Source organism: Asterias rubens, chromosome 22, assembly GCF_902459465.1.
Source record: "Asterias rubens chromosome 22, eAstRub1.3, whole genome shotgun sequence".
Classification (NCBI taxonomy): Eukaryota; Metazoa; Echinodermata; class Asteroidea; order Forcipulatida; family Asteriidae; genus Asterias; species Asterias rubens.
Window position 1 is genome coordinate 3,200,107 of NC_047083.1, and position 15,416 is coordinate 3,215,522.

At 39.0% G+C, this 15,416-nt stretch overlaps 1 long non-coding RNA gene across 1 annotated transcript in view; it reads right to left on the reverse strand.

Moving 5' to 3' along the window:
• Positions 1-6,191: 6,191 nt before the first annotated feature.
• The window catches only part of LOC117304955, an 11,266-nt gene continuing 2,041 nt past the window's right edge, over positions 6,192-15,416 (reverse strand). Inside the window, exon 2 of the long non-coding RNA XR_004520633.1 lies at positions 6,192-6,546. This is a non-coding gene — a long non-coding RNA (uncharacterized LOC117304955). The remainder of the gene's footprint in view (positions 6,547-15,416) is intronic.

A 15,416-nucleotide genomic window follows, 5' to 3' on the forward strand; every position in this document is an offset into this window, starting at 1 on the left:
CTGGTACAATTATGTCAGCAGCAGAGTGTGGGTTCGAATCCAGGAAGAGCGATCTTAAACGGACCCATTAGCTCTGGTACAATTATGTCAGCAGCAGAGTGTGGGTTCGACTCCCGGAAGAGCGGTCTAAACCGACCCATAGCTCTGGTACAATTATGTCAGCAGCAGAGTGTAGGTTCGACTCCCGGAAGGGCGGTATAAAACGGACCCATAGCTCTGGTATAATGTCAGCAGCAGAGTGTGGGTTCGACTACCGGAATACCGGTCCAAACCGACCCAAGCTCTGGTCAGCAGCAGAGTGTGGGTTCGAATCTCGAAAGAGCGGTCTAAACCGACTCAAGCTCTGTTGTCAGCAACAGATTGTGGTTCGAATCCCGGAAGGGCGGTATAAAACGGACCTATAGCTCTGGTATTATGTCAGCAGCAGAGTGTGGGTTCGACTCCCGGAAGAACGGTCCAAACCGATCCACGCTCTGGTTTATGTCAGCAGAAGAGTGTGGGTTCGAATCTCGGAAGAGCGGTCTAAACCGACTCAAGCTCTGTTGTCGGCAACAGATTGTGGTTCGAATCCCGGAATGCGGTATAAAACGGACCCATAGCTCTGGTATAATGTCAGTAGCAGAGTGTGGGTTCGACTCCCGGAAGAACGGTCCAAACCGACCCATAGCTCTGGTATTATTATGTCAGCAGTAGAGTGTGGGTTCGACTCCCGGAAGAATGGTCCAAACCGACCCAAGCTCTGGTCAGCAGCAGAGTGTGGGTTCGACTCCCGGAAGAACGGTCCAAACCGACCCATAGCTCTGGTCAGCAGCAGAGTGTGGGTTCGACTCCCGGAAGAATGGTCTAAACCGACCCAAGCTCTGTTGTCAGCAACAGAGTGTGGGTTCGACTCCCGGAAGAACGGTCTAAACCGACCCAAGCTCTGGTCAGCAACAGAGTGTGGGTTCGACTCCCGGAAGAATGGTCCAAACCGACCCAAGCTCTGGTCAGCAGCAGAGTGTGGGTTCGACTCCCGGAAGAATGGTCCAAACCGACCCAAGCTCTGTTGTCAGCAACAGAGTGTGGGTTCGACTCCCGGAAGAACGGTATAAACCGACCCAAGCTCTGGTCAGCAGCAGAGTGTGGGTTCGACTCCCGGAAGAGCGGTCTAAACCGACCCATAGCTCTGGTCAGCAGCAGAGTGTGGGTTCGACTCCCGGAAGAATGGTCCAAACCGACCCATAGCTCTGGTCAGCAGCAGAGTGTGGGTTCGACTCCCGGAAGAACGGTCCAAACCGACCCATAGCTCTGGTCAGCAGCAGCGTGTGGGTTCGACTCCCGGAAGAGCGGTCTAAACCGACCCATAGCTCTGATATTATTATGTCAGCAGCAGAGTGTGGGTTCGACTCCCGGAAGAATGGTCCAAACCGACCCATAGCTCTGGTCAGCAGCAGAGTGTGGGTTCGACTCCCGGAAGAACGGTCCAAACCGACCCATAGCTCTGGTCAGCAGCAGCGTGTGGGTTCGACTCCCGGAAGAGCGGTCTAAACCGACCCATAGCTCTGATATTATTATGTCAGCAGCAGCGTGTGGGTTCAACTCCCGGAAGAACGGTCTAAACCGACCCATAGCTCTGGTCAGCAGCAGAGTGTGGGTTCGACTCCCGGAAGAACGGTCCAAACCGACCCATAGCTCTGGTGTTGTCAGCAGCAAAGGGGCGTGGGCGGAAGGCCCAGATTCTGGTTTAATCTTTAAATTCCAACAACCCCCCCCCCCCCGCACTTCTATACCCGGCCAGAACTCTCCCGAACTCTGTGAAAATAGAAGTGATTTTATAGAAGAACAACATAATTCCCCTTTGAAAGAGCATTACATCAGTTGCAATGAGGTACTAATGCAGAAAAGAAAATTGCCACCCGGTTACAATCTATGATCTGCATGGCATACACTATTGAGCAGGTTGCCCTTATGGTCCGCAAGGCAACACTGTACTCTCTTATCGTGTATAGACGCAGCGAGATTAGCCACGCACGACTCCCAAAGATAAATGACTCAATTTCTAGAATTCGTGATATGATTTTGGTCATTTGTGGATGAAACGAAGACGAGACTTTCAGTAATTTGGACTTGATAAGTAAGTAAATTAGTACTAACTCGAGATTTATTTAATAATTACGTCTACTACTCCATCTTATAGAAAGCTTCTTTTATTTTATTTCTTTATATTATTTATCCCCGATGCAAATGTAATATATATTATATCGTTGCTGTACCCGCTGCCAAAACATAGGATTCGAACTGCCTCTAGCTACCGGGCAATCTCGGTAGTCTAGTTGGTAAGACACTGCTCTAGAATTGCAAGGGTCGTGGGTTCGACCAACTGAGCTCAAATTTTCACAGGTTTGTTATTTTATGTATATGTTGAGATACACCAAGAGAGAAGACCGGTCTTTGACAATACTAACAGTGTCCAGTGTCTTTAAGTCTGAATCAAGTAGGGTTTGTAAGGGGTTTGCTTTGTTTGCCTACTTTTTTTTTCGATAAACGGAAATACTTAGGCTGGTATCTTACAGCGAAAAGTTAGCTCTCCCTTAAATGTGTGTGGAAAAATTGAGAATAATTTCCCCAAACTAATGTTTGCAATATCAAAATAAGTCCCAAACGTTTACGATTCTTTTTTTTTCTGCAGTTTAAAAATACAAAAAAAACGTGATCGGTTTTAAAACGTGATCAGTAATCCGGCTAAAAAAAAACCTGTTCCGAAGCCTTACTTTAAAGAGCTTTGATAACATTTGTAGATCAAGTTTTTTCACCTTCTGTGAATGAAGATGTATGTAATATGAATTACCTGTAGAAGTTTCAGCTTCATTAGTCGTCAAGTTTTTGAGAAGAAAAAGAAAAGAGAAAATCACAGAGCGATGTTTTCAGAAAAGTCGCATAAATACCAGCACCATAATACGTCGTAGGCCTATACATGCTAAAATAATGTCCGTCTCCACAGACGGAAATTATTGTCGTAACATTGTTTCCTTATTTCTCCAAATCTACAGCACCTCAGCAAGTAGTATTTTAGGTAGTGAGGCTTTCTGTGCCAGCATTTGTTTTAAAGCGTGTAAGTCAAGTGTAAGTCTTTAAACATTGTGTTTTGTGTCGAACAAAAAACTACTCATACCCTTTAACATAATTCGTGGGATTTGCTGGATTTGCATGTGGCGTGCGTAAAGAGCTTTTTACTCAAATCCTCCTGCATCACCAAGTCTGATTTAAAGACACTGGACACATTTGGTAATTGTCAAAGACCAGTCTTCTCACTTAGTGTATCTCAACATATGCATAAAATAACAAACCTGTGAAAATTTCAGCTCAATTGATCGTCGAAGTTGCGAGATAACTATGACAAAAAAAGAACACTCTTGTCACACGAAGTTGTGTGCTTTCAGATGCTCGCATTTCTAGACCTCAAATTCTAAATCTGAGGTCTCGAAATCAAATTCGTAGAAAATTACTTCTTTCTCGAAAACTACGTTACTTCAGAGGGAGCAGTTTCTCACAATGTTTTATACTATCAACCTCTCCCCATTACTCGTTACCAAGTACGGTGTTGTTTTTTTTAGTAATTACCAATAGTGTCCACTGCCAATGTTGAACACAGTGCTTGCGATTTTATAGATTTGCTCGTTGCGTGCGTACAGGTTTTTTAATCCAAATCCCCCCTGCATCACCCATGTCTGATTTAAAGCTCCTCGTAAATTGTTCTCTAACACTCTTGCAATTCAACACCACGTGTATTAATGTACCGAGTCCCCAGCGGGGTTAAATGAAAAGCAGTATTTCTCACGCTATCAAAACAATCCAAATCATTATGTGTCTTGATCACGGATTTACGTTTCAAGCGCGACTTTCATTTCCATGAAATTGAATAATCGAAAAATTAATATATTTTTTTTTCCTGAGCTGAGATTCTTCTTCTGAGATTGCATCTTATTAATCAATGTTATTAAGCCGTTAATCGAAAGCAAGATTTTGAACTTTAAAAACAAAACACATATTTGTAATTCTTTGTTTTGTCTTATCTCATCAGTCGAAAGCCAAAACGGCTCAACCATTTCCTTTTTTATGAGATTGCATGTATTACTCAATGTTATTAAGCCGCCAATCAACAGCAAAATTTGGAAATTTAAAAAACATATTTCTGATATATTTTGTCGTATCTCAGTCGAAAGCAAAGACGGCACAACAATACAAAACAACAACAAAACTTATGGAAATACATGTATTACTCAATTTCATTAATAAGCCGTTAATCAAAAGCAAGATTTTGAACTTGAAAAACCTTACCGACATTTTCAAAGAGAATTTGTGAGTAGCTGTAAAACACCCCTACGGATTTCGACCGATAGAAATGTTGTGTATTATTTTATTATTCCACGTAAATACAGAAAAAATATGTTGAAGATTTAAAACTAATTCTGACAATTGGCGAACTGAATAATGAAGAGCCAAGCATAAAGCCTCTACAGAATTGTGAATTGTATAGATCTAAAACACTTCTCGCCAATTGAAATTATGTCTTTGTTTTAAATCTACGAACGACAGACAGATATGTTGAAGATTTAAAACTCATTCTGACGATTGACGATCTGAACTTTAACAGCCTAACACATACTTCCAAAGCCTCCCTAAATGTTTCGTTTTGATGTGAAGCCCCGTGTTGAACCGTGATACAAAAAGACCGACTATTGAAGATTTAAAGCTCATTTTGTTGGATGTAGAGCAGCCTCTAAACAGCCCATAATCCTCCTATGAGATTTAGAAAATTATACAGGGAGCCCACAGGATGTAAAATGCAACAGTATAAATATGTACAACGCTCTGACGATTGAAATTATCGAGAAATCGTAACAGCTCTTTCTTATGTGATTCCCACGAGATGAGATTTCTACAAGTCTCCCCGGAGGCATATACGTAACAAGAAAACTAATAATAGTCTATTTATTTTCATCTTCGAAAACAACAGCAATTTTCCGAAGATCTAAAGCTCCAAAACATTCAACCTGTTGTCCTGAAAGGTATCTCCTTTAAACTGAAAACAGTCAGTAGTCTTAAATTCAGTACCCAAGTCTCGGTTCAATTTAACATTTTGGAGCGCAAACTGAACTTTCGCAGCAAATCCGGCAATACGATTTTGTTTTTTTCTTCTACGTTGAGTCAGTAGTGTTGAATTCATTGTTTCGATATATTTGGGGCGCAACTAGAACATTTGCAGCGAATCCGGCAAAAAGATTTGTTTCTTTTTCTTCTACGTTGTTTTCATGAGTGAGTTTGAATGATATCATTGTTTTTTCTTTCCTGTTTAAACTAAGAAGTTAAAATGAATTTGCGATGACTATTAGGTTTTTTCCCTCCGAGGAACAAAGTTCTTAGAACTTTTAAATTGGCAGCAGTTTAAAACCATGACGTGTCGTAACCGATTGGTGCTTCGATGTTTTTTCTAAAATGAGTTAAAAAAAAAGTTGTCAAATGTTCTCCTAAGAAAATAAAGATGTCACAATGTTTTCTTGAGGTAGGAATTCTGAAATTAGCGGATGGGCAATGGAGAGTGATTCCACAAGAGTGAAAAGACTAATGCTCACAAAATTCAACGAAATTGTACATGGTACAAACATTATTCAAGAGGGAAATTTCCCATGAAAATACTCGTTCATAAAGTTTGATAAATCTTTAGAAACTGAATGAAACAATTAATGTTGATCTCGCGATACAAATCCATTAGTTTTTCAGTGAAAAAAAAAAACCCAATATATTTGCATTTCAATGTTTTCCACCTTTACTGTTTCGCCGTGCCTCTGATAAGGACCTAGGCTCAAACTTTCGACAGTTTGAATTTTTATGAAAATTTTTTTGATCCAATAATCTAACAATACTGTCTTTTGACAGTTAACGATGTTACTATAGTGCTTCCTCGTGTATCAAAGCAAAACATGATATATTGAGAAGTTTGACTATAAATCTGACCATCGTGACCATCTCCCACCGTCTAATAATTTTTCTTAAGAGTGCAACAAGAAAGGTCGCCCGTAAACGTGCAACATAAGTAACAATGCTATCATATAAACAACAACATAGCTACCCGTTGGTAAGTTGAAAACTCGTGGCCAGTAAAGACAAACACATTTGCAATTTTAACGATAACGATGAAATAAAAAATAGTTCTTACCTTTGCCTGAAACTCCTTTTGTTTGTCTTGCGGTCTTGATCCCCTTTTCTCCGGGCTGTAAAAAGGTAATCGCTGTTTCGTACTTTCCCCGCGCTATTTTTACCAGACTTGAAATGAAAGTTCTCCCAACTGGCGCTTCAGTTTTATATCTTGCCGTTCAGCCATTCTCGTCGGTTCTGAATCCGACAACTTGATTGGCTCCCAGGAGAGCCAGCGCGGGGGAGAACATACGCAGTGTCAACCAACCAGGAGGGATCGTAGTGCGCCTACGCACCATTCCTAAGAGACGGTTGATTTGATTGGCTGGAAGGATTCTCCAGTGACAACGTGGATGATGCTCTTTAACGTTCCTGTTATACAGATTGAATGACAACCATGCTGTTATTAATAATGCATACATCTGCAAAATGGGGGAAACATTTTGCTCAATGAAAACAGTGGTTGAATATTAAAGGAAACGTCTACCATTCGTAAAGCAGGGGTACCCGCCATTGGCTATGTTTGGTGTATTCATTGTGAGAAGTGCTTAGCCATACAATCGATAAAGCGAGATGGCTTTATGCGAAACAATCATTGTGCTTTAAGGGTGTTTAAGAACCAAGGAGTGGTCGGCTCATTTCCTTTTAAGTAAGCCAGTTTAACAATTGTTGTCCTCGTTGTTTCTTTTGCTGTTAGTTTTGCTTTTTTTTTTTTTTTTAAGTTATGTATTATACCATTATGGTTTGTGATCGTCGACTCCCAGTCTGCGGTTTTTTTTTTTTTTTTTTTTGTATTTGTTAGAATATAGGTTAAAATGGTGCTGTGACACATTAAAATAAACCAAATCTACACAGCAAACATAATGCATGTAAAAAAACATGGAGTTACTGCAAACACACTTCGGCCAGAAGAAAGAACACAAACACTTGTTGTGATTCTACTGAGGTGACATGGCGTCTTTATGCAGGTCAGTTTGACCAAGTACCCATTAGTTGAGGATTGGCTTCAAGTATTTAGATCGAACAAGGAAAAATTATGAGTTTCCCGATCGCTACCTTACAAAGTTTAGACAAATTACTTCATGTATACCGAGAAGTGAAATTGTACTGTAGATAATTATTCAGCTTTCTCCAGAAGACGATCAGAGCATACTGATCGAAACGTCGAGTCGAAACCAACGGTTTTTTTCAGAACCACCCCAACTCGTTAGAGATAGTCATTACATGGTGTTACCACAAACACCATGCAAAGTTTCAAATCCTCCTCAGCCTATTTTGTTGACTTACTGAATCTTTCATGTCAATTAAACTATTTCTTTGGCGTCACTCTATTGTTCAAAGTGTAGATTGTTGTCGTCCCCGGCAGTTCTAAAAGAAACTTCGCAGTTTTGGAGGCATTTTCATCACTTGATGAACTAGAGGGCGTCAAGGCAACATCATCAGAACTTTCTCTATCCGACATGATTACTGTATTCCGCAAGTAAGCCAACGCACAACTGACACGCTCCGCTCACACTGCTCTCTCTCTCTCTGTATGACCGCTTGATGGAGAAGTCTTATAGGAATGGACACGTATTGAGAATCAAACTTTTGAAACTACAGCCAATGGATTTGACAATAGCTTTAACAACAGTCAATTCAATAGCTTTAGTTGATAAAGGAGAGTGCTTTAGACCAGTCAAAAGCAACCATAAACTTAAAGGCAGTGGACACTATTGGTAATTGTCAAAGACTAGCCTTCACAGTTGGTGTATCTCAACATATGCATACAATAACAAACCTGTGAAAATTTGAGCTTAATCGGTCATCGAACTTGCGAGATAATAGTGACAGAAAAACACCCCTGTCACACGAAGTTGTGTGCGTTTAGATGGTTGATTTCGAGACCTCAAGTTCTAAATTTGAGGTCTCGAAATCAAATTCGTGGAAAATTACACCTTTCTCGAAAACTATGGCACTTCAGAGGGAGCCGTTTCTCACAACGTTTCATATCATCAACCTGTCCCCATTACTCGTCACCAAGAAATAGTTTATGCTAATAATTATTTTGAGTAATTACCAATAGTGTCCACTGACTTTAAACATACAGCACGCATGGATACTTTTAGTACAGTCTAGACCAGTATCGAAACTCGATTGTAATCAAAGGCTTTCCTGAACACAATGTACTCGCCTTGGGCTCATCCATTCTATTTACGATTCTGCATTGTATAGTCCATTCTCCTTAACTCAACGACACTGGACATTATTGGTAACTGTCAAAGACTAGTCTTCACAAAATGGTGTATCTCAACATAAAAAGCATAAAATAACAAACCTGTGAACATTTTGAGCTCAATCGGTCGTCAAAGTTGGGAGATGTTAATGGAAGAAAAAAAACACCCTTGTCGCACTATGGTCGCACCAAGTTGTGTGCTTTCAGATGCTTGATTTCGAGACCTCAACATCTAAATTTGAGGTCTCGAAATACAACTCGTGGAAACTAACTTCTTTCTCGGAAACTATATGTCACGGAAGAGGGAGCTGTTTCTCACAATGGTTTATAATATCCACCTCTCCCCATTACTCGTAATCAAGAAAGGTTTTATGCTAATAATTATTTCGGCTCGTACATTCTATACACGAATCTCGTCCATTCTCCCTAACCTTAAAGTGACAGAAACATAAAAGTTGACTTGTCCTGATAATCTTATACCATTGACTTTCTGAATCGATGACGATAACTTCCTTCGTCTTAGTTGAGAATAGTTTCAAAGTCTGTCGGCATATGAAAGAACGACTTTTCAAGTAATTTTGGCGAGGTAAATATCAGGGCAAGTCGATTTGTTTTTAAGTAACTGAACACTTTTGGTAATTGTCAAGGACCAGTCTTCTCACTTAAATTTGAACATAAAACACCCTTGTCACACGAAGTTGTGTGCTTTCAGATGCTTGATTTCGAGACCTCAAATCGAATTCTGAGGTCACCAAATAAAATTCAAATATTTTAGTGGAGATTTTATCTACTTCTTTTCCGTATGCCTTGTATTATGCAACTGAACGCACAGCAAATATTTGTTTATAGGATTTGAGGCATTTCATGGTGAGGTATCAATGTATGTTTGGTTTGTACACCATGTGTGTATCTATTTGCCAGGTAGAGTTGTTTTTAGAGAACTGTCTTGCTTTATTCTACTGCCGCGGAGTAGATAATCGGAGGTTCGGGAGACTTCTCAGTCCATTCTTCTTTCATTGTTCTCTTGCAACTTCGATGACCAAGTCCAAATGTTCACACATATTTGTTACTTCATGTATGTTGGGATACATCAAGTAGGAATACTGGTCTTTGACACTTTACAAAAGGTGTCCATTGCCTTTAAGGTGATTGTGAATTCCCCTCGAACTCAGGATGAAATCGATACATCTAAAAGAAAATAATCTTCAATTCATTTATGCGAAACAACACGATAAGAAAACATGAATAATATCAGCAATCACATTTAAGACATTTAAGGTAAAATAAAGGAGGAAAGTAAACATTTTAAGCGTCCCTGCCCGCTTTTTTTTTAGTTGCCGCCCATTTATTTTATGTTTTCTTTCTTTTAAAGGCAGTGGACACCATTGGTAAGTGCCTTCACAGTTGGTGTATCTCAACATATGCATAAAATAAAAAACCTGTGAAAATTTGAGCTCAATCGGTCATCAAACTTGCGAGATAATAAAGAAAGAAAAAACACCCTTGTCACACGAAGTTGTGTGCGTTTAGATGGTTGATTTCGAGACCTCAAGTTCTAAATCTGAGGTCTCGAAATCAAATTCGTGGAAAATTACTTCTTTCTCGAAAACTACGTCACTTCAGAGGGAGCTGTTTCTCAAAATGTTTTCTACCACCAACCTCTCCCCATTACTCGTCACCAAGAAAGGTTTTAAGCTGAACATTATTTTTAGTAATTACCAATAGTGTCCACTGCCTTTGAAACGAAACAAAAGACGGATACATTTTTAAACAATATCATAATGAAACAAAAAATGTGATAAAAATGTGTCGGCCGGCCGTTTAAATCAACTTTTTTTTAAGAAGCCACGACGCTTTGCTGTAAAGTATCTTTCTACTCACACAATGTAAACCTATATCTCTACGATTCCCTCAAGTTTCAACCACCTTGACTTTTCTAACACGAAAGATTTATTCCCAGCTGAGATCTACTCGCTATGAAACTTGATATCAAGTTATGCTCAAACTCAAGCCAAAAAGGAAATTATAAACTTTGATGTTTGTTATAATATGAAATAGCGAGTCACGCTAAAATACAAATTTACTTTGACAGCTTAGACGATGTAACATGCATGAATGTTGTGTTCTCTTAAAGACACTGGATACTATTGGTATAATGTCAATGACCAGTCATCTCACTTGGTGTATTTCAAAACATACACAACATAACAAACCTGTTAAAATTGTGAACTCAATTGGCCGCGAGGAAATAATGGAAGAAAAACACCACTGTCGCACAAGTTGTTAGCTTCCAGATGCCTTGAGACCTCAGCTGAGGTCTCGAACTCAATTCAAATGTTTCATTGAAAATTACTCCTTTCTCAAAAACTACGTTACTTCAGAGGGAGCCGTTTCTTGCAATGTTTTATAGTATATACAGCTCTTCATTGCTCGTTACCAAATAAATGTTTTAAGCCAACAATTATTTTGAGTAATATATCAATATGTTCTGCGCCTTTAAAGGCTGACAGGTTTTCATTCAAAATTATATAAATTTATATTATACTATCATAACAACTTATTTGGTAACGGGCAATGGAGTGCTGTTGATTGTATAAAACATTGTAATAAAAGTCCCTCTCTGAAGCAACGTAGGTTTTGAGAAAGAGGTAGCGTCTCACTAATTTGAATCTGAGAAAGACAATTCTCACGATTCAACTCAATTGAAAACCAATTCTCACATTTATCTATTGACTTTTCTTCTGCCTTTAACACCATACGACCAAAGTTTATTTTGTATTAATTACAACATTTGTAAAAATTACCAAAGGTGTCCAGTGTCTTTAAGCACTGGAGTAACAAAGGGGTGTCTGTTACCTTGTGTTGTTCACATCGTCTTCAATGTTATAAATAGCTCTTGTAGTCTGAATTAAGAGGCAGATATCACGGCCCTAAAATGGATTTTTGGCAATGATGAGTCGGCCGGCCGTTTAAAGACAGTGGTAATTGTCAAAGACTAGTCTTCACAATTGGTGTATCTTAACATATGCATAAAATAACAAATAATAATGAAAGTTGTGTGTTTTCTGATGCTTGATTTCGAGACCTCAAATTCTAAATCTGTATCTCGAAATCAAATTCGTGGAAAATTACTTCTTTCTCGAAAACTACGTTACTTTAGAGGGAGCCGTTTCTCACAATGTTGTATACTACTAAACTCTCCCCCATTACTCGTCACCAAGTAAGGTTTTATGCTAATAATTAGTTTGAGTAATAACCAATAGTGTCCACTGCTTTTAAACACATCAGGCCTGAAGCCTTTCTCATGAAATTCAAAGCAAAGAAATATTTGCAACAGTTTTGTTGCTGTTTTTTTTTTTCTTCTTTCATTATCTTCTCCGATGACCAATTGAGTCCAGGCGTTCATAAGATTTATTATTGCATGGATGTTGGGAAACTGGTCTTAGACAATAAGTATCCAGTGACTTCTAGGGCAGCTGCAGCTTACTTAAAGTTAAAACAAAGCAACGATGAACTAGAACTATATAACCCTACTTAAACAGCACCGAAAGTGATACACCGATCATGCCGAGAAACAATCAAAACGTAAAATGATACGTTTCAATTTTTATCAAGGAAGAAATATCATGCTAAGCAAACTTTTGTGCTAACGGGCTTTATGACATTGGGCCCAGGTTACTATAGGCATTCTAAAATTATACAGCTAAGCGCAATAATTTGTCGCTTGCACCGTAAGCGAAAAACTGGAGGTAAGCAAAGCCGTGACAGTAGGCCCACGTTTATCAAGCACGCCTATAACAACGGTGCCTGCTAAAACGAACCATAGGAGATCCCTGCTGAAGAAATCACCAAAGGTAAAGTTCGATTTCTGTCTCATCACATCGTCATTTCTGTGTTAATTACAGTCTATTAAATGATGCGGACTGGTGCAGCTATCTTGCTTCCGGTGCTTCACTGGGTATCAGATTTTCCTTATTGGTTTCTACTTGCTCCACTGACTAAATTTGTTCCTCAAAATTCACCGTAAAATTGTTTAGAAGTATTGACATGTATAAGCAGACACAATATTAAATTTAGCCAACAAATTATTTTGTAACAATGATTTGTTTAGAGAACCTTTTTTTTTTTCACGCGGTTCAGATTTTTTTTCCAGCTGGAAATTTTATTCCTCAAGCAAATTTGAGTAAGTATCATTTTCATGACGGACTTCACAAGTTATTTTATAATCATTATTCAATTAAAAGTCAAATTTGCTGAAAAAATGTAACTGTAAAAAAATTACAATGAAAAGGTAAGAATAATGATACACAAAATCAACCCGCGCATGGAAGCCATTGTACCCATGGGTGAAAAAGTAGCAGTATCTTGCTCAAGGACCCAAGTGCCATGACCGGGATTCGAACCCACACTCCCATGACTTAACCACCTGAATTTGAATTCGATGCTCTTATGCTCTCTGCCCAAACACCCGAAGTTATGCCCTTCTTAAGGAATACTGCACTTTATATCAAAGTTGTTTGATGTCATGAAGTGGTAAAAATGCCCAGGTGTCTTGGGTTGGACTCCAAAATGACTTAACCAGTAGACATTTTATGCATTTATTGCATCTTCAAGATTATCAATATTTACCGATGTGAGACACAGCCCTGCCGGGTGCTTTTGGAGTAATTCACACTATTTAATTATTACCCGGGAAATTCCCAGGAACTTTTGGTCGATCTTTTCATACTACAAAAAACACTCCCGGGAATTTCCCGGGAAATAACTTATTCACAGGAAATAGTTAACCCTGTTCAGGCCGTGTGTAGGGTTAAGGGAGTAAACCCGAGTAAAACGTTTTCCCCCGGGAAAAGGCAGCTAGTGAGACGTCCGCATGGGCTGACATTGTTTACCACAATAAGGGTTTTATCGTAAGTGTGAAACGACCGTGCATATTCCTGGGAAACAGTACTCCCGGGGGTTACCACATTTTGGTAGTCAGAACGGTTGCAGGGGTGCCGATGAAAAACTATGTCCATTGCAACTTTAAATATATATATCATCTATTGGACAATACGTGAAATCTCCAATCAAGAAAGAGGCTAAAATAAAACATCATTTTCATCTGGCAACTCACACCTTTTATCTCCATGTAATTCCCTTTCAACCGTTGACAGTAACCCACTCAGTGGACAAGATGTAAACTTTCTGAGTTTTTGTGGCCAACTCGAATTGTCTTCATTTAAAGTTTCATGAAGTAGAGTGTCTTGGCCGAGTAGTTAGGAACATCGAATTCAAGTTTTGATGGCTAAGTCGTCGGAATATGGGTTCAGGTCCCGGTCATGACACTCAAGTCCTGGAGCAAGATACTATAATTGCTTCTCTTCACCCATGAGGGTTATAAATGGGTACCTGCGCGGAAGAGGTTGGTAGTATGAATGAAAAAGCCTTCGGAGCGCCACGGCAGCTCGGGGCTGTTTACTCCCCATTGGGAGCCGAGAAACATTAAAGGAATGCTATTGGCCCAATGACTAAAGCGCAAAGATACGGTTTATTGTAAAAATGTGCCTCATAAGAATGATTATTATTCCCTATAAAGACTATAATATTATTCACATTTGCCCGCCGCTCTGGAAGGCTGACACGAGAAATTCCTCGTTATACATTGTGAACGCGCCTCTCATTGTTTCCTATCTAATGTTTACTTTACGTCAGAATGGCAACTGCGGCAACTCACCAGAAATAATTCTCGCCCGGAATATCTAAGCTACGAGGGTAATAATAATGTGTATACACACGCGTCTAGAGAGAGGTTTATTTAAATGACGTATATTAGCAGACGCATGCATGCTTAAGTAATAAGCCTGTATTGCATCCTGTAGCTGAAAATCCTATAGTCATCCGTGGACTGTCTTATAAATGAAACTTAAAGGGAATGTGACGTTTGATAACCACTCTTTTAGGCCTTTCCATGCAACTTTTAGGCGTTGAGGTATCGAATTCAATTCAAATATTTTAGTAAGAAATTACTTCTTTCTGAAAAACTACGTTTACTTCAGAGGGAGCCGTTCTCATGATGTTTCATACTATGAACAGCTCCCCATCTCATTACCAAGTCAGTTTGTATGCTAACAATTATTTTGAGTATCTACCAATAGTGGCCAGTACCTTTAAAGACAGTGGACACTATTGGTAATTGTCAAAGACTAGGTTATCACAGTTGGTGTATCTCAACATATGCATAAAATAACGAACCTGTGAAAAATTGAGCTTGATTGGTCGTCGAAGTTAATAATAATTAGATATTAAGGAAAGAAAAAAACACCCTTGTTACACAAAGTTGTGTGCGTTTAGATGGTTAATTTCGAGACCCCAAATTATATACTTGAGGTCTCGAAATCAAATTCGTGGAAAATTACTCCTTTCTCGAAAACTATGTCACTTCAGAGGAAGCCGTTTCTCACAATGTTTTATACCATCAATCTCTCCCCATTACTCGTTACCAAGTAAATGTTTTATACTAATATAATTATTTTGAGTAATTACCAATAGTGTCCACTGCCTTTAATAGAATTTTGTATGGACTAGTGTTATTTTATGTATGCATTTATACAATCATCAAATGCATAGCAGAGTATGTCTTTGACAGAGAAACAAGCTGTCTTGCTTTTAAAGGCACTGGACACTATTGGTAATTGTCAAAGATCAGTCTTCTCACTCGATGTATCTCAACATGCATACATAAACAAACCTGTGAAATCTGAGCTCAATCGGAGTTGCAAGATAATAATGAAAGAAAATAAAAACCCATTGTCACACGAGACTTCTAAATCTGAAGTCTCGAATAGTCACATTCGTGGAAAAATTACTTCTTTCTCGAAAATTACGTTACTTCAGAGGGAGCCGTTTCTCACAATGTTTTATTCTCTCTCCCCATTACTCGTTACCAAGATAAGGTTTTATGCTAATAATTATTTAGAGTAATTACCAAGTCCACTGCCTTTGAACAGCATCTTATAAAACAAACAACCAGTGAACATGTCGATAA